The sequence below is a fragment of the Ziziphus jujuba genome, chromosome 5 (assembly GCF_031755915.1).
Source record: "Ziziphus jujuba cultivar Dongzao chromosome 5, ASM3175591v1".
Classification (NCBI taxonomy): Eukaryota; Viridiplantae; Streptophyta; class Magnoliopsida; order Rosales; family Rhamnaceae; genus Ziziphus; species Ziziphus jujuba.
The window spans coordinates 31,494,615-31,515,840 of record NC_083383.1 but is presented as its reverse complement, the minus strand read 5'-3'; the positions used below and the strand labels follow the sequence as shown (position 1 = coordinate 31,515,840).

Below are 21,226 nucleotides of genomic sequence, written 5' to 3'. Positions count from 1 at the left end.
CGGATCGGACGTCCGAAGTTTGGTGGCGATTTTTCCCCCTCCACCGTCGGCCACCGCGAATCGGCACTATTCCGGACGATCTACAGTACACGCACCGTACACCCATCATCCTCTCCTCAAGTCCGGCCTACCCACAAAAAATCACGGCCATCGGACCACCGACGCGCCGGGATCGGAGCGTTTTCCGGCGAGGGGTCGGAAATCTTCAAACGGTGATTTCTCCGCCGTCCGACCTCCGTTTTGCTCACCGCCGGTCCCGTTGGGTTGCTCTCCTCAAGATCTACAAGACTGCAAAATTTCACAGCCAACGGCCACCGCACGCGCCGCCGCCGGCGACGGTTGCCGGTGACCGTGGCGGCCTGCCGGAAATTACTGTTCCGGCGAGTACCCGAAATTCCGGCCAGCTCCAGTCCGCTGTGTTCGACCTCCTGAACCCGAATCCGACATCCGTTTCGGCCAATTCGCGACGGTTTGGGAGAATTGCAGAACCGAAACCCGAAAAGCTTCCCGACGAAATTCCGACCCCGTCGGGTACGATCCTCGGAAATTAAGACCGGATCTGTGATTAGCATCACTCGAGCTTCGATTCGGTATATAATTCGTAAATTTTAGTTATCGTTTGGTGTTCGCTCCCCGGGTACCCATTTGGGGATTACCCGAATAAAATATTAATTTATTTGACTTTCTGTGAATTTTGTTCTAGGAGCACCGGTGAGTCGTAGAATTGATCCCGTAGCGGATCGTGGGTTAATTGCGTGCTCCAGGTGAGTGACCCACCTTCAAATTAATTTTGGAAATTTAATTGGTGAATATATAATGTGTGATTTAAATATTTGGAATTTAATTTCTATGTGCCAAATATTTATTTGAATTATTGTGGAATTATTTGTGAATTTATCGGATTTAAGAAAATGTGTATTTCACCAATTTATGCCATGTGAAATTAATTTATGGTTTTGAGGATTTTGAAATTGGTGTGGTTTTAATGTTAAATTGGGCACGATTTGAATTTCAAATATTTCAAGGAAAATATTTGGTTATGTTGGTGATTTCAATTTTTATAAAATATGCCCGTGGAATATTATGAGATTTGATTATGATATTTCGAGAAATTATTTATGCTTGGAAAAATGTGGATATTTGAATTGATGGATTTGGGAGTTGGTGGATTTGAAAATCATGGAATTTATGGTTTGATTATAAAGAAATTGTGGAGAATTTCCCGGTTTAAGCGGATGGATTATGCCCGCTATGCTTATGAAAAATGTGAAATTTGTTTTATAATTTAAATTTGCGGATTTTATAATTTTTAGATGCACCGTGCACGTACTGGTGTTCTGATTATGTGATATGGTATATATGATATGGATATTGTGCACACGGATATGATTAGCGCGCAGGTGGGTGTGAGTAGCGCGCAGGTGATATTATGAGGGTGTCCTGTGGATGCCATCGGAGAGGGTGGCCACCCCCCTTTGGCCGGGACACCAGGTTAGCAGCGGCGCAGTGGGACGCCACGCGACCGTATGCCGGTTTCTCTCTATAACCTCCTGTCTGGCGGTACCTCGGGACGCTGGGTACTGTTGGCGCCACTGGTATATAGTGGGTGCATCAAATGATTTTCAGAACTGTGTTTTAAAAATAAAATGTTTGGAAACTGTATTGGAAAAATAAAATTAATTATTACTGCTTCCGATATTTAATTATTTGATGTCTTGGTTTTCGGGGAATATGAATAAAGGGTTTTGTGAAAATGTTTTAAAAGGGGAACCTTTCCAACTGAGAGAATTGTAAGGGTTTTGAGAGAAATTATTATTTCCAAGTAATTATTATTTATACTTATTACTGTGATATTATATGGTATAGTAGTAGGGTCGCTCACTGAGATGATTAGCATCTCACACTCTTAAATTCCGTTCCTCTAGGTACTAGGTCGTCGGTGTTCATTCGGAGCGGACTCGATCTTCATCGCTGTTTTACTTCGTGAAGTACCCTGTTCTTCTTTATTGCAGTTGTACTATTTCTTTCACTCTTGTTGTATTTATCTTGCACTGGATTACTGTATTTTTGTTTTGAAGTGCTGAAATTTGTGGAACCAATTTGTAGTTTGTGGGAGGAATAAGGGGATATTTTTGAAGTGTGTTTTCAGTGCAGGTAAATTTGTGGTAAGTAAATCCCTTAGGGGAGGTGCTGCCGGATTTTCCGTTGGAAGGTTCGGTGGTATTTCCCTGGGATCAGGGCTGTCTAGGGTTCCGGAGGAGGAATTCTGGACGGGTCCTGACACAGTTGTTGGTAAGCAACGGAAAAAAGAAAAAAATCCAACTAAAAATTTCAAAACAATAGGAATCATCGCAAAATTTTAAAAAAAAAATGCATTATACTGTTTTATATTTTTGAACTTTCATAATTTGTATATAATTGTAATATAAGCAACCTTAAGTTAGAGTGAAGCATGAGTTAGATGAAGAAAAATATATGTTCCGTATTATTTAAGAGGAAGTATAAGATTATATAATATATATATATATATATATTCAAATAGATTTAATTATCAAATAAAAAGATAAAAATAAAAAAATAAAAAAAAAAAATAAAAAACCAAAACAAACAAAAAATAACTCAAGAATTTGGTCGTTCCTTCTTTTCATTTTTGCGGAATGCCAATTCCTTTATTATAGAAGTCTAAAGGATGATTCAGCTGAATATTAAATCCTCAATATGTGGTACATGTTTCTTATCTGATAAACCAACCGAAACCATGGAATCGACTCAAAACGCAATTGGAATTGGTCTTGCAACCTGCAAACACAAAGGGAGAGTAAGACCCAGAATTTCCACATTGCCTTCAATTTGACCCAGATCTACTATTAAAGACATACAGGTTCAATTTTCTTTAATTTATTTTTGCTCATTTGTAAATATTTTATTTACACTTTTTATATCCACATATATACATATATATTCTCATATATTTTTCTTACAAAAATTTCCAAAAACATTCATTTGTGCAAAAAGTATAGAAAATAATAATAATAATAATAATAATAATAATAATATAGATCACCTAGTAATAATAATAATAATATGTAGGAAATGTAATTTCTTATAGATTTTAAAAAGTTATATATTTCACTGAAAAGATGTTGCTTCTACCGAAGAAAAAATAAGAAAAATATCAAATGCAATCGCCGAATTTATTTATGTACTTGCTGGATATATCAAATAATAAAGTAGAATCTTGAGAATATGCAAATAGGAGTCAATCATCTTGAAAGAAGATTGGTCCAATTGATTATTTTTTATTCAAAAAAAAAATGAATTGATGATTTTTGGTTTGTTTGGATGCTGATTAAATTTTATACAAGAAAATAGAGTAGACGGACTATAATATTATATTACAAATGGAAGATGCTAAAATAAAAAAATTAGGAATCTCTTTTTGTGGGACTAGTACAAAGGGTTCGTTTAATATAACTAATGAAAATAGAATTTTAATTTGAAGAGTTTTGTATAATAGATTTTTTTTTTAAAAAGAGCTATTATTAAAAAGTTAATAAATGTTTGGTTGTAAATAAAAAAACAGTATTAAATACTCAATGAGTTTCTATGTAAACTAAAATAGTTGTATTAAATGCTCATTAAATTTCCACATAAACTAAAAAAATGATCTTTTTCAAAAAAGCATTAAATTAGAACTTCTCCAAAATTGTTTTAAAAAATTGTTTTTTTTTTGCATTTATTTATTTATTTCTTTTGATCAACAAGTACTTATTGATTTTTACCAAATATTTTTATTTTTTAACAATTGAATTTTTGGCCTTCAAATAAAGTTTTTGATTCAAAAAAAAAAAAAAAGACTCTGCTAAATATGCACTAAAGCTTAGCAAAAAATAGAAAAAATAGAAAAAGATGTCTATTAGATTAAAGCTACTATTTGGTTTAATTGATGTAAGACAAATTTGATATGGCAGAAAGGCAAAGTTGAGTGTGGGAGTGCAGGCTGAACCTCCAGTTGGTTTTGTTATGTTCTTACAGCCTAAGAAATGTTGTTTTCCCCTCATCGTTCTCTCTTAATCTTTACTTTTAATTATGATAATATTAGTAAATTTAAATGCTATTGGTTATTTTCCAAAATAAAATCTCAAGCTGTTTTTGTTTTTGGATTTTTTTTAATAAAATTTTTTTACTTGTCTTGTTTTAAAATTTATAATAAGTCATTAAATATTTTGTTTTTGTTTAATTTTATTATTTAAAAGATTATTTTCAGAATTTTTTATGAGAAGTTCTAAAATGGTTATGAGTCATCAAAATATTTTTTTTATATCATAATAGATTATTTTTAGATTTTCTTTTGAATTATAATTTTTTTTAAAAATAAATTCTACATGTACAGTTATTTAAATTAAATTTAAGAGAATGAATTAAAATTATAAAGAAAACGATAATGAATTAAAATTATAAAGAAAACGACAATGGTTTTTTTTAAAAAAAGAAAAAAAAAACATAAAGGTATATGAGTATAGAAGGGAGTTTATAAAGAATTGGAAAATGGAGTTGTATATTTGCTGTTTGTATGAGAAGCGCATACATATATATATATACGGAAATTCTATGGTGAGGACGGTCCGCATGAGGACCGTAGTATTAGTGATAATTTTTAATAGTATTAACGATGGTTTTTTTGAAAATCGTTACCAATATTATGAAAAACCGTCACCAATACTGTGGTCCGTATGAGGACCGTCTGCACCATAGACAGACTGTATATATATATATATATATATTCAAAAGGTACTAGAAGAATGTGGGCCATGATTCTCTAATGGCCATTTTCTGGTTTTTTGAGGATGAGAATCAGAACTTTCTCAAATGAGATGGTTTTCCAACATGTTCTTTTATGGCTTTAGATTTTTTGGGATGCCAATGCATTATGATTGCGTGTGGATGGTCTAATTGGCAACTACGCATGGATGAGAACAGTTTGGTTCGAGAGGAGTCAGCTGATCGAATTGAAGTTTTAAACGATTAATGAGAATTTTTTGTCATCTCCAATGAATTAGTTTCTGGAAATGCCAGAGCATGCTGGTGGTGTAGATAAAGATACGGTGATAAGCTAATCGAAGTTTTAATGAGAATTCTTTGTTCTCTCTATATGTTGGAAACTTGGAAGGGAAGGAACAAACTCGTGCATGAAAGAGTGAGTCCACTTCAGTGCACACTATAATATAGCTTATGATTTGAATGATGGTTTTCAAAGATCAAATCAAAACGATCATATGTATATATATATATATATATATATCTATGTAGATATATACATATAATATGCACAACAGAATAGGAACATCAAAATAAATGTAATGGATCTTTTTGTCGGCCATGTAGCGGAACCTTGATTCCGCATTTTAAATCCCATAAACAAAGTTGGTAATTTTACTATTATTATTCTATTAATTCAACGAGGTTAACCATAATTAAAATTAAAACAATTAAAATATATTATTTGTTCTTTATTTTCTAATGGATAAAAGTAGTTATTGGGTTTATTTATATATTTTTTTCTTGGTACCTTTATGTAGCATGAAAACGAAGTAAGTTTTAGATCATAATTTCAAAAATAATATATTACTAAGATGAAAAGATAAAAAAGTAATAATCTTAGAAAGAAAGGGGGGGGAAGGGTAAAGAAGAGCATAACAAATTTAATCTTAATTTATCCATCAATCAATGTACTTCTACATGAAGCAAAACCTAAATCGTAATTTAAAGTAAATTAAAGATGTGAATACTAAATACTGCAACAAAAATATATGTTCTTTGTTTTGCTTTATATTATATATTATTGAGCATTGCAACATTATTGTGATTCAGACTGCCCTGTTATTAAATAAAATCTTTTCCCAACTTTTTAGTTCTTAAGTGATACTTAATTACTAATTAACAAGCAAGTATAATTATTGTTTCTCTAGCAATTTGGTTTCAAAATTTTCCTCAATACATTTTCCTTCCAAGCTAACAAACTGGATAGAGACCTTCTAATTAAAGAAGGAATCCATGTGGTGGTGACTTGAATTGTATGATCTAACATCCCTAATCCAAGCTGACGTGTATTTCATGGTTCTTAATATAATTCAATATTTATTTCAAAATATTATATATATATATATATATATATATACATATATATAGATATGACTGACGTAAATAAATAGTCAAATAAAGAAGGGCTACTGGTAGATACAGTTAAATCAAAACCACTTTGGTTGATTATTAGTTTCCAATTAATTCGTTTAATTTGCCTCTTTCATCTTTGGACCCGTTATATGCATATCTAAACACACAGGTATCTTTGCTTAAACAAATATATATATATATATATATATAAATACAAATATTTGCACATAATTATTTAAAGATTAAAAATAAATTATATTTCTTTTGCATACCTAACGGTTGAGAAGACGATTCCTGGAAACAAAAAATTATATAAATAAAAATTAAAAAAAATATATATCTATAGAAAATATACATTAAGTAAATAAATTAAAAACTAAGGCATTTAAAATATTAAGGGTGTGGCGTAGTATCAAAAATTATACAGTGAGTTTCATGAAGTGAGGGAGACTAATATGTATATGATTCAAATGATTACAAAAAATGAATAAAATATAAAACAAAAATTAACATCAGCCACAAGCCCTCTTTTTAGCACGTTAACGTTTTTTTTTTTTTTTGGTAGCTATAAAATTTACTTGTACTTATGTCGTAGCTGTAGAATCGTGATAGGTAATTCTTGACAGTTATTAAAAATAAAATAAAATTATATTATGTGCTTAAGTGAGGTTTCCAGAAACAATATAATTAAAAACAATAAATAAATCACATTTTCTTTTTCTTTTCTTTTTTGGTGAATATTACATTTTCTAATATATATTATTATATAAAAAGATTATATAGTATAAAGTTTTTTATATTTATTTTGAAATTAAAGTTTAAATAAAATTTTCATAAATCATTTTACTTAAAACTCTAAGACGGTACATGATAATTTTCTAAAACTTCGTAAGTGTACGTGATGAGTTTTTAAACTTTGAGGTGTAGATGAAATTTTTCTATTTTATAAAAGATATGTTTTAACCTTTTTCTTTTTTTAACTTTAATTATTGTTTTGTACATTGTTACAAAAAAAAAAAATAATAATAATAATAATATTTTTGCCTCGCCTGGAGCCGGCACGGGTCATTATTTGTCATCGGTTATAAAATTTAGAATTTTGGCCGTATTCGCCATGGCTGCAAATTGCTTTTGGGACAATTAGTCAACATTTACAAATGGATTTTCTACTTAAACGTTACTTTGTCTTTTAGCCACAAAGAAATTTTGTAGCTAAATAATGTATGAAGATTTTCCATTTTCGTATATATAGGTCATATAAAATGCAAATTGTGATTACCCAGATGTTATTTATACTCCATATATATATATATATATATATAAAAGGTCATATAACATACAAATAGTAAATGCCCAGATGTTATTTATACTCCATATATATCTAATATATATATATATTATAGTACCATTCTAACAGGTAAACCTAAAATAATTCTCATACCATTGCATTAATATTTAAAGAAAAAAAAAGTTTTTACAATAGTAAGTAAAATACAATTGTATTATATTTGCAATTCTCAAATCCCTAGCCTAAAATAAATAACACCTATGTATAACAAAACTAAATTGTCTCAATGGAGCCTCCAAAACTGTTACAACTAAATTGTCTTCATGGAGCCTCCCCTACAACATGAAAAACCAAATAAGCAAAATATGAAGATTGAGCTGTAAAAGATGCATATCACAAGCAAAAATAGCAACATCTAAGAAATCAATAATGTTATTTAGCAAAAAAAAAAAAAAAAAAAAAAAAAAAAAAAAAGAAAAAAGAAAAAGAGACATCAATAATGTTAACGCAAATGCATTTTCAAGCTTGCAAGCAAACATTAGAGCAACGGTCCTGGAAATTCCATCATCAGTAATAAGGTGAGCCCCAGATCCTTATTAGCTTTATGCACAAGACGACATGAACCTGCTAAACAATATAGTGAAGAAATAATTCTAGAAGCTTATGCTGTCAAGACAGTCACAGCAGGCAAAGAACAATAAGAAAAATCTTTTTAGCTGTGTCAAGTCACTTTCTGATCCTTATGCCACAAAGGTATTATCGCTTGAGAAGGAACCAGGATTGAAACAGGTATTCCGCTGTACTTGAATGCCTTCTGCAGTTCTGCTTCTGCTTAGTTCTATCCCCAAAAAAATATCTGCACACCAAGGCAGTATAAAACCAATCTTTAATTCATTTCTATCAAATGCAACAATGGTGGAATCTATCCTCTTAACTCAACAAATAGTAAACATAGTATCTTGTAGAAAGACATTTTATCTTATTCCAAGTCACCGAAGAGCATTATATTATTAGCTACTGAAAAGAAGGGATGTCCCAATGGTGAGAATATTGCATTCAAGACAACGCTAAAAGAATATATGAAATAAGAAAATGAACATCAATAATACTGTATGTGGAGTTGGATAAAGATAAAGAGAGTGATCATAGTTCCAGATAATGAGTTGCAGTGAGAGAGAAAGTCGGAAAAAATGACTTTGATAGATTATGGTAGCAATAAGCTGCAATAGAAAATTGAATTCCTTTAGCTTCATAGGCTACTACGCATAAGCTATAAGATCGGTCAACAAGATACATAAATTTGAGGAAAAAGTGGAAGAAAGACTGCCGTGTTTAAAAGAATCATCAGTTTCTTATGTAGAATGGGGCACAAAACATGAACGGCGCATTCTATACAGTACATCTTGACAAAAAAAAATGCAAGTTACTGGGTGTAGAACTTGATTCTGCAATATGTAAGACACTAATCCAATATGACAACTAAAGAAACATCAATAAACAATGTCCCTGCCTTCAACAGTGACAAAAAAGCAATATTTCCATTTACCATTTTTTATTTTTTTTTCAATGGTCCTTGAAGGTTATATCATGTCAGTTTTATATAGAAATGGATAGTTAAGACGTAGATTATCATTTGGAATACCAAACTCCTAATTTATGTATTTTGTAGCTGCAAAATGAATGAAATAGTATGCACAGATTACTTAAAATATGGCATTTGGAATTGAATTTTGAAGCTTTTCAGTCAAATACTATGGTAAAGTACATCTCGCTAGAACTATTGATGGACCTGAAATTGTCAAAAAGCAGAAAGTCATACAGTATGCCTTACTAATATGCAAATACAAAAGTTGTTTGTTGTTGCACTGCTTGCACTATACCTGCATCATCAGGTCATGGGACAAACAGAAACTGTCGCTCTTTCGGCCATGGATGGTTTCCGATCATTTGGCCAAGCTTGCCGAATTGTGATCCACACAACCAGGTTGATTACTATTGTTTTTGTATATGGAACAACGAAAATATCATTAAGAGATCAATTAAAAATATGCTAGAGATATTCAATGTCTTGCTCACCTGAGACTTGAAAAAGAGTGAAATTAAAGGTTGCACAGGTGGGAACAAAAATTCCCCATGAACACACAAACAAGGAACCACCTCGTCCATTCTAAAAAACACCAAGAAAGCCTTCTCTATAGAAAGAACAGCATCTGAGTTACGCAGGCAGCAGGACTACTCCCGAGAAAAAAAATTACTGGAAGATAGAAGGAATCTGAAATGAATCACCTCTTCATTGTCTAGCCACACATCAGAGAATATGACAACATATCATTAAATGCTTTCTTTTCCAAACCCGCAAGTCTAAGCTATGATAAGTGTATAGGAAGCATCAGCAAATAGCATTCAATAAGTTCAAATATCTCCAGAAAATGGATTACTGATGTTTTAACTGTGCTGAATGTCAGTAAATAATTGATAGGATACAGTCTACTCTTTTGTTAGTATACAACCACCAAAAAAGCCATATCCAGCAAGCACCTTGAGTGACTTCTCTCTGTCCTCCAGTGGAAGAAATCCACAGGTAATAACCTTCTTTACAAAAAAAGAATTAGCACATCCCAGAAACTCAACCTTATCTAATTTTAATTATTTCCTATATATATTCTGAATAACTTTTCCTTTATCATCACTGGAGTTGGAGGAGTTAGCAAGCAAATGCACATAGAGACTTGTTGGAAAAATTAAATATAGAAGTTTGTTGGAAGTGTTACATTACAACCAATAGTTAGAGAAGTTGGAAAGTTTGCATGGGAAAAAGAGAGAGGAGGTACAAGGGAACGGAACTTTATCCTTTTACATATCCTAACAAATTAAAAAACAAGAAAAAATTATGGCAAACAAAAATAAGATTTTAAGAAAAAAGAAGAATTTTTGTTGATCTATTATCCAAACACTTAGAAAGTATGCTACACACCCAAAATCTATGACATGTAGTTTCTAAATCTAAAGCATGCCTGACAAAAAAAGGTAGAGATTATTAGGTTCCTTTTTAATCATCAGCGTCGACCAAGATTCAGATACAACCAAATATATCAGTACAAAATGGATTGAAAGTGACAAAAGAGATCTATCCTGGTGGAACCAAGATGGAGATTGGTCTCCTTATCAGTACAAAATGGGATTAGATTGATCAAGTTCTGGGCTGCAGGCTTGTTGAATGTTTCGAGTACATTTCAACAGTCTATAATCATTTGCAGAAATTTCCTAGTCATCTATAACTCTCAATTATATCATGAGATTGTGAGTATAATGATATTGTAAACACTGAAGCAAGCAATAGAAACAAAAATTAATGATACTGCCAAAATTCATCTAGAAAAACATAAAAACAAAAGATTTTGCAAATATAAAAATATCAAATATACGTACAGAAGCTTTTAGAATAAATATAATGCTAACCTGAAATATACGCTCTACATGCATTTCGCCCTCTGCAACAACTATGGTGCTCTCCAGAAAAAAATCCAGTAGTCATCTTCTACTGCTTGTCAAAGAAACTTATGATCAATTATGTCCATTTTAGATCTATTATCTCCAATTTGAAACATAGTTAATTCCCAATTTTAAGCATTTAAGAATCCATATTTCAGCTAAGAAATGGAAAGCATTCACAAGCCACTGTCCCATCAAAATCAGGGATCTATTTTTATCTACCTTAATGTATTAAGATGGATTTTTAACATGAATTAGAAATATATATAAGTCAAAAGTATATCTATGAGTCTAAATCTAATCTTTCAAAGCAGTGAAATAGTTCTTTAAATGATGAAAACATTGTGTAAAGGATATCATGTTAGAAAATCTCTACTGAAGCAGCTACGCTTTCAAGTAAAAAGTGTCCATTCTCCAATTGAGATATCACACCCATAACCCACCTTCTCCCTGTTTGCCCAATCAGAGACTGGATTCTAGAAATCTGTGAAATATAGCGTATAAAAATATATATAAAGAAATAATGTGTAACTAATAAACTAACATTTTACAGATTTTAGAAACATGTAAACTGGAAGCATCTTTGGCTACAGTATGTTTCTATGGTAGAGTGGTGTAGAAGTAGAAAGAGAGCATGGTAGAGTGGTGTAGAAGTAGAAAGAGAGCATCTCATAGCTTATTAAATGTGACAATTGGGAACTAAAAGCAAGTTTGGAAAAATGCTGATCACGAGAAAGCCTATGGAAAAGCAAGAGAAACCAATCCTGTAAATGCTGCTCTTGCTGAATGGGCAAGCTCCCAGTATGCCTAGAATCCAAAGTTCAACAAATATCCAAAACATCAATATGGGTGAAAAGCAAAAATTTCCAATTGCAAGGTAAAATCTAGTTCCCAACCAATTTCAAATTCCAATTACATCAATCCTCTATTCAATGAACTATAGAGCCTTAGTCCTTGCATCAAAGTCAGATTTAAAATGTAAATAGTCAAGAACCCATATCCTCAATTTCCAAACCCCAGGTATGATTTGAAAGGCAATTCCTGTTTGGTTGCTGGGACAAATTTTTTTTTTTTTTTAAGTAAAAATTCCTGTTATAATGGAAACAGTAAATTCAGCTCCAGTTCCCCCAAGTTGACATCCCAAAACCCAAGAAATTGAAACGTTGGTAAATCTAACATATCAAAAATTAAGAAAGCGGTAATAATTTTCTCAAACATTTCCAAGCAAGCAAACAGACGGAGAAAAGTAGACATACTTACAGAAGGGCTTCTTGATGGTGTCGCAAAGGAATCTGGGACCAAGAAAGCATCGGCTACGGTAAAGAGGTATTATCCATGATCGTCGATTCCACCGCCAACTAAAAATACAAATAAACTCATTTTGAATAAGAATTCCAAAAAAATAAAAATAATAATAATAATAATAATAATTCTATAGAAAAAATAAATAAAAAAGAAACCAACAAATTATATAGAAGGCAATTGAGATACAGGCATTGGTTCTCGAGCTGATCGAGTAGTGGATAATTATTGTTATTATTTTTGTAAAATGTGGAAAGAGATAATTGGGAGAGAGAGTTAAGGAACAATTTTTTTTAAAATTAAATCAATTTTGGTGTTTCTTTAGTTTATATTCTATATAAAAGTTTTAAAATATCGAATTTTTTAATCAAATTTTCATTTGGGGGGAAGTTGGTTCTATTTTTTTGACTTATTAGTAGCGAGTTTCTTAGAAATTCAAAGGGATTGGCTGCAAATTTCTCACTTTGATATAAAAAATAGCCCTTTAGCTATATATATAGCAACTTTTTTGTAGCTGGAATTGTAGCTGTCTCTCAGTTTTGTTTTTTTTTTTTTTTTTCCCTCCCTTTTTGTAGTGATATGGATCATGCATATACCAGTGTTTTTTTTTTTTTTTTTTAAATATCACACATATGGTAGTTATGCATATAATTTTTTATTTATCACCCTAATACCATATATAGAATTAAAAATTTGTCACAGAAGTAGACAACTACCCTTCATCTTGGTCCAAAATTAAAAAAACAAAAAAAAAAAAAAAATGATAATTACCCTTTATCTAGATCATCACCAGCAAACCATAAGAAATAAAAATAAATGATTGAATTTATGCCTAGATACCTATGTAAATGCCAGAGTCATGCACTCATGTATCCAACATTTGAAGAATCTAATAATAGTAAAACTTAATAAGCTAGCAGGTTCTCAATTTATCAAAGATAGGGTGCTTTTACACAAAGCAGAAGCAAACAGAAGCAAACTAGATGTCTATAACTGAGATAAAGAACACATAGTTAGGGTGCTTTTACACAAAGCGAGCACCTGAAAGCCAACATAAATTTAAATCTTATGCACAATGCAAGTGGCACCCAAAAGCTCACCACAGGGATATACTAAGACTAGTATGCAAAAATATACTAATCAAAAGCAAATCTATTCAAATGACCCCCAAAAAAAAAAAATGTTGGCCTAAACTAAAGCCAATATTTGAGTTACTTTTGGAACTATTACGTTAGCCTTAATTAAAGCCAATATTTGATTAATTTTGGAACCATTATGTTAGCCAAAGCTTCTTGATGCCGAAGGTCACAGATATGGCGGCAAAGAGCTCCCAGCTTGGCAAGTAATTAAATTTGGTGATATGATAAATTTAATTGATTGAAATTAATACTAATTAAAATCACCTCTGCCTTTGATTTTTTTGCTTCTAGAAACCCAATTTTGCATGCAAGCTCATGCTGGATTACCAAAAGCTGACAATTACGGAATAAATTCATTAATACTTCAAACATAATATGACACGTATCAACATAACCTCAATTAATGAAGTCGCAAACTTTCCCTACTTTTTTGGGAATAAAATTCCTGAAAAAATTTAGTATATTAATTAGCAAAAGAAAAATATTGGTGGTACATCATAACCAAGCCAAGTCTTCCACATGATATAAGAATTTTTGAAATTTTAAAAAATTACCAATTAAAGGTTGTACTTAACCTCGGCCTGTTTGCCTGGTCTAGTTTGCCAATTTTGTTGCTGCACCTTTTCCAAATTGGTTCTTTGTAGTTTTGAAGCTGCTAGCTAGAGCTTCAATTGAGAGATCAATATTTTTTAAAGTAAAGGTTCTCTTCAACCCTTATATTATGTGTGTGTATATATATATATGTATATATACATAAATTTTATGGTGAGGACGGTCCGCATGAGGACCGTAGTATTATTGATGGTTTTTCATAGTATTAACGACGGGTTTTTAAAAAATCGTTACCAATACTATGAAAAACCGTCACCAATACTGTAGTCCGCATGAGAACCGTCCGCACCATAGACAAACTGTACATATATATATATTATTTATAATTCGACATTTAAGTGTATATATATATATATATATAGTTGATTCCACACCTTATGCAGTTATGTTTAATTCAAAAGTAGCCAGCTAGAGCTTCAATTAAGAGACCGATATTTTTTTGAAAGTGAAGGTTCTCTAGAATCCCATATATATTATATATAATTTGACATATATGTCCATTGCCACACACATTTTTTTATTTTATTTTTTGCGGGGATCCACGTGCTTATGTTTAATTCGTAATGTTTTAGCTTGAAATATATATACAACCAAAAGCTTATCTTTTTAGTTCAAAACTATATATCCATTCTATGCACGTACAACCTAGACAGAGAATTCCAAAAGATATAATGTAATAAATTAGCCATGCAAGGCTACAGGATTTTTCACATATATTAAGGTTTTTCTCCAAAAAAATAAAAACATATATTAAATTTTATGAATCCTGCAAAAATTGCTTAGTTAAGCTATGTCAGTTGCTTGGTATAATTAGAAACCATCTTATTAACTGGTAAGTTAAATATTAATTTCTCATCAAGGTTTATATATAATATATATTAAAGGGATATTGGGAGCCATTCATCCCAAATTTTATCGAAGTTAACACATTACACCCTAAATTTTTTTTCTTGGCAATTTGCATCCCAAACTTACATTTAGCTTGCACCGTTGGTTATTCTGTTAAAAATACATAATAAAATAATCACGTGTCACACACATGCTTATCAACTAAGATTAAATTAGGTAATTTCATTCTTCTCAATTTAGAGATTGGGGCTCCATTTAAGGGGGAAACAATCTACCACATGCCGATGGTGTTATACGCCTCAAAGACTCCATCACACTCTCTGTCTCAGCCTGGAACTAACTACTTCTGCTAAACCTTTGCTTATTTTTTTCTTTTTCTCCTTGTATACTATACTCTGTTTTTAAAAAATGATCTACTCCACTTTTTCTTTTCTTTTTTTTTTCTTTTTTTTTTATTTTTTACAGATATCAACAAGCTATCAAAATACTTTTTTTTAAGTTTCAATTTACAAAATTCTAATTGTCGTCGTTTGTTTGTCTGTTTGTTTTTTAATCTTGGGTTTTGTTCTTGACTTTCTTGGGTCACTTCTAAATTTTATTTATTTATTTTTTTTGGCAAATTAGCTTTGTTTTTTCTTAATCAAACATGGGAAATATCAAAGGAACATGGATGTGAATTGAATTTGAAAATAAAGTTTTGAAATTTCATATGGGTTGCGATCAATTTCGGTTCTTTTTAGCTTAATTATGGAAAACAAAGAAGATCCATTTGGAAATAGAGCTTTGTGATTTTAAAAAAGAAAAAAAAGTATAAAAAAAGATGATGCACACTAAGTCGGATTTAGATGGTATCACACAGGCCTCAGATAAAACATTTAACATCATATATACAAGTTTTGAAATTTATTTTATTTTCTTAATTTTCGTACATAATATTACTGCTATTTTGAATCAATTTTCATGTAGATGTAAAAACTATGAGAAAAATGAGATTTCCAATTTATTTTGAATAGTTTTGCACACACAAAAAATGCACAAAGATAGAAGAGACTTCAACCTGTATACGAGTTGTAGTTGGTTTAAAGTTTGAAGTTTTATTAAAGATATATATACAATTATATACAAGGCATGAGGCTTTTCAAATAAGAAATACATGTATTCCACCAGAATTAATGAATATATAATCAAAGAATAGTAGAGTGCTTCAATTGATAAAACAGTCAAATTCAGGACTCCCACAAAAAATCAAACACTTTAGTAATCCTCTAACGATTTTTCTAACATGATTATTTTTATAAGACATGCAGCTGCCATATGAAAACTTCTTTTTTTGTAAAATGTCATTCATATTTCATTTCACAATTAACAAAGCTCCAAATATCTCAATGGTCCTAGCTATCGAAATGTTATGGCTTCCAATTTCTGTTCCTTCCATAACTTTCTATTTTACGTGCGCCTTAAAAGTTACAATCTCATTATTTTTCAAAGGTTAGAAGGGAAAAGACTAAAGAGAAACATTATTTGACTCAAATTTGTGCAACTAGATGGTAATTTCCATACATGGATTGCTAGGCTGGAGGTAATCTTCTTTGGAACCTTTATCTAGAACCTAAAGCAAAGCTCCAAGTACAAGCGGGATGTTTAATAATTTTTCATCTGCTTGCCTTACCCTTAAGCAAGGCTGGCTTAAGGCATAGGCCACTAAGGCCCATTCTGTTGGAGCCCTAAAAAAGAAAAAAAACTCTATATATATATATATATATATATAATATACATGTATTTATTAAATAGAATATAATTATTAACTTATTTTGAAAACATAAGAATTTTGACTTTAAAAGAATTGTAATTTATCTATAATTGATTATATGTTTTTAGGTGAATTCTAATTTATTATTTATTACGATAATTATCTTTAATTATTTCTATTTTTGGAAAATAACACCAATGAAATTCAATTAAATATTTTATATTTTATAATTGATTATATTTTAATAATAAAAACAGATAGAAAAACATGTTAAATATTTCTCTTATTTATGTACTTTGTCTCATTTGTTTATGCATTTTTTCTAATCTTATTCACTTGTTTTCATCCCTTTTCATTCACTTATCTTTTATATTTATTTAATCTTTGTATCCAACCTATATAATTTGCAATTTTGATCCAAATGGTTCTAAAATTAAAAGTAACCTTGTAAATTATTATCTAATTTAAAGAATTTATATTGTTTATTCTCATTATATTTTTAACCTTTTATGATTTTAGTTATTTAGTAGTTATTCTTGCTGTTAAAAAACTATATTTTGTATTACTCAGTTTTTGCTTTTATTTTTTTCTTTATATCTTAATTCAAATAAATTGATTAGATTTATTTAGTACTAAAATTTAAAAAAAAAAAATTATTTTCCCAATGCATAAATTTATTATGTTTTATTAGTACAACTTCAATAAAAAATGTTTTTCAAAATTGAAATTGATAAAATCTTATTCATGTTCAACTATAGCTCAAGAAAGTTAAAGAATTTAGCATTGTATAAGTTGAGAAATATTTATTATCAAATCTTGAATATAAAATTTAACTAGTAATTTTGCATCTAAAAAACCAAAAAAAAATAAGATTTTATAACAAAAAATCTATTTTATTCAAAATAATATTTAACTAAGACCCAAAATATTACTTTTTGCTGAAGGCCTCAAAAATTGTTGAGACAGCCTTGCCCTTAAGGCAGAATCTTAATACAACCAGGACACAACAATTGGCAAATTGTTGTAAATGATTAAAAAAAAAAAAAGGGTAAATGGCTAGAGAAACAAACCATGGTCTGAAGATTCCAATGGAGGCTGGCAGTGGGAGGTGGGGGGTTGTTTGGGGGAGAGCTAGAGATCTTCCTTCCATTTACTCTGAAGAGCATACTACAAAGTTGTTGGAAGTATGAGAAATCATCGATCGGAAAGAACAAAGAAAAACCATGTTGGATTAGTATTGCAATTGGATACTCTATACATCAAAAATGCCTTAAGAAGAAGAAGAAAATGAGGGCCTATTTTCCTACGATACTAACAGCAGCTGGCATGTAGGGGTATATTTTTTATATTCATAATATGAGAGGGCATTTCTGTTTCTGATTATAACCTCTTGTTTCTTGCATTTTCTGTTACTGTTTGTAAAACTTGAGAGGTGGTTATACAATAAAAAAGTTGCTCTTTTTTCGCACAAATAAAATAAAATGCTCTACAATTCGTACTAGGAATTAATTAAAGACTTGATAAAATTTGGAATTAGACAAAAAAGCACTTGGGGTTTGTAAATGAAAATATTGAATATTTAAAAAAAAAAAATGCACATGTATTTTGATTTAAAAATATATGAAAATGGTGGAGAAACTACTTTTAACTCCTCTATTTTGATTTTTAAGAAAATGGGTGGTGAAGATATATAAACTGGGATTTTAAATGTAACATTCTATCCTAAAGTATACCGGAATTTTTTTTCACGTTGACTGAGATTGATCAGGTTTAACCGCTATTGAACGAGGAAGGGTAAATTTTGATTTTTTGTTTCAGATGGAATTTTGCATTGACTGAGGCACCATTGTAAAGTACTTATCATAGACTAGTAACACGTCGAAATTGGAGCTACCATTTGCAAGATATGAGCAAGATAAGTTACGGTCCAAACTGTGCGAGGGTGCCAAGATGGATTTTTTATTTTTATACATTTTTATTTTGACTCTTGCATGGTTGTAAAGTATTCATCGACATGAGTGCATGGACTAGTGGCATGCCTAATTTGGATATTTGGTTGAAAATTTATGGACCTGCAAAATTTTTCTAAAACCGTATTATTTTATTATTTTATATTATTTTATGCATGTGAAAAATGTGTGCACAGTGTGTGCCACGTGTCGAATCCCTAGCCAATCCCATGAGTGCACAGTGGCACCCATGGGATGTTTTCCAATTGGCCAAAACTTGAGTGTGGTGGAGAGGGGAAGAGAGAGAAAGAGGAGAGAGAGAGAGGAGAGACAGCCATCATTGGCCACCGCCATTTGACTTGCCATTGGCCATTTTTCTTTCACACGCACCTGACCATCCTCATCGGCCTTCCTTTTTCGGCTAACCAGCCAAAAATCATGGCCAATCGACCACCCACGCGCTCAGATCGGCCACTTTTCCATCGACTACCCCTATCCCTTTTTCAACCAATTTCTCCCAAACCAGCCACCCATTTTTGACATCGCATGTCCCATTGAGACATCCATCCTTTGATCTACCTCCCCACCAAATTTCACGGCCATTAGCCACCGGACGCACCACCGGTAGTGAGTTTCTCAGGTGGGCACGTTGGCTCACCATGCAATCCCATTCCGGCGAGTTTCCGGTGACCCCACCTACCCTTTCTCACTAATTTTACCTCTCTGAATCCAAATTCAAGGTCCTTTTCCTCCAACTCCCAATGGTTTGTGAGATCCAAGGACATTATTTTGTGTGCCTTGGTTTTCTACTTTGTTCACCAAGTAGTTAGTAGTTTCAGATGATGGCATATATTTGTCGAAATTGGTATGGGACAAATGGAATCTTATAAGAAGGAATTTGAAGCATCAGAGTTAAATGATCCACTGGCAATGCGGTGACCGAACAAACAAATTTTTGTCTTAATTTACAATGCTTTGTGCCTGATTCTTGCTTAGCTATTGCTCTTTACAAGCACAATTTGTAAAACATGATAGTCTAATAAAGTAAATTAGTGTATGTAATCAACAGTAGTTCCGTGCTTTATGCATGAATGTTTTGGAGAATTGCCTTGGAAACGTGTAAGAGCATTTAAACTTATAAAAAATAAAAAATAAAAAATAAAAAAAAAAGATACAAGATTTCACTTTCAAAGAGTTAACAAAACATATCTATAAAAAGAAAAACAAAAAGGAAAAAACAAAACATATCTATAAAAAGAAATAAATTAAAAAAAATGAAAAACACACACACACAAAACAAAACAAAAAAAAAAAAAAGGGAAAGGAACTAAATTTAGAAAACTGAAAATGGTTAAAACACCAGCAGTATATTTGCTTCACAATCTAAAAGCAATTGAGCAGAGGAGAAAAACAATACCTGAACTAAAAAGAGCGAACTAGAAAGAGAAAAGTGAGGAGAAAAATTGAAGACTTACTTCATTTCTTACTTTGATCCTACATTACTCAGCTAGTGCTTTTAGCTAGACTTTCTTCAAGTCTTTATCATAAACTAAAGAGAAAATAGCATAGAATTTCTCTCCAGAATGCAAGAGTCTGCAGCATTTGTTAATAATAAGCTAGCTCTCTCAGGAAGAAAGGAATTAGCATATGAAATTGCCATTTTCCAAAGCAAAGAACCTTGTAAATAAAAGGTAGAACCTACCGGCATACTTATACATTAATTATAAAAAATTGGCAAGCGCAAGCTCTTCATCTCACGAATAAACACCAACATACTTCTCCTGAATCTCACCATCCAATTAATTAACAAAGTTTTGGAAGTAGTACTGTTTAATATTGGGAAGAAGCGTTCTTCAACAAGGGATTGGATTTATTTGGGGGTGTAAAACAAGAACAAAGGAAACTTGACAACTACAAGGGATTGGACTGCTACAAAAGATGTACCTCTTGATGCGAAGGACAAGCTGATCCATAGCCATCAAAATCAGAGATTGGCTTGATATGCTCCGTCATGAGGTTGATGGCTATCCAAATTTTATACAAAAACAAAATTCTAAAGTTTTGGAAATTTCCTTTCTCTTACTCATCACAATATTCAATAGATTTGTTTAATAGATTTGGGGACAGAGAGAAGACTATTTTAAACCCCAAAAAAAAAAAATCATAGTTTATGTGGCAAATCAGTTCAACAAAGAATTGGCATGGCAATGATGTTTTAAAATATGTAAAAATAAACCAGTACCAATTTGCTATTTTTCTGATAATGTAGGGATGACATGACATTGTGTTTCAATTAAAAATATATATGGGACTAAATTGACAAACGTCCCTCAAGATTCATGTAATTAGACCATAATTAAAGAGTAATTAAGTGTGTGTGGAAGTATGCATCCAGAAACAAACTACAAAAGATACCAAATGAATAAAAAGGTATAACAAAATAACTAATAGAAGTATACCGATACACCTAACGTATAAGGTTGTCCATTGTCCATCGACTAGACATTCCATAGGCGGTTGAACCTCAAGTGTTGTGGTTCCACTCCATGAAAACACTACTTTCAACTCTTTGTCACACGTGGCTCTCATACTACTTGTACGTTTCACCTGCTTGCCTCCCCCTTCAAAGCTTATAAAACCCATTACTCCAAATTTGAAATATAAAACTCCA

The 21,226-nt window shown here is 31.3% G+C and overlaps 1 long non-coding RNA gene across 13 annotated transcripts; it reads right to left on the bottom strand.

The window, feature by feature from the left end:
- Positions 1 to 7,959: 7,959 nt before the first annotated feature.
- LOC107435246 (uncharacterized) lies at positions 7,960 to 12,704 on the bottom strand. Of its 13 annotated transcripts, none has more exons than XR_009638883.1 (7): positions 12,419 to 12,704; positions 12,211 to 12,312; positions 10,922 to 11,438; positions 9,947 to 10,054; positions 9,539 to 9,828; positions 9,343 to 9,454; positions 7,960 to 8,318 (listed from the first exon to the last, which is right to left on the bottom strand). It is a non-coding gene; the product is annotated as an uncharacterized LOC107435246 (long non-coding RNA). The 13 variants fall into 13 exon arrangements; XR_009638888.1 differs by having other exon boundaries at positions 10,922 to 11,003; XR_009638881.1 differs by having other exon boundaries at positions 12,215 to 12,312.
- Positions 12,705 to 21,226: the final 8,522 nt, after the last annotated feature.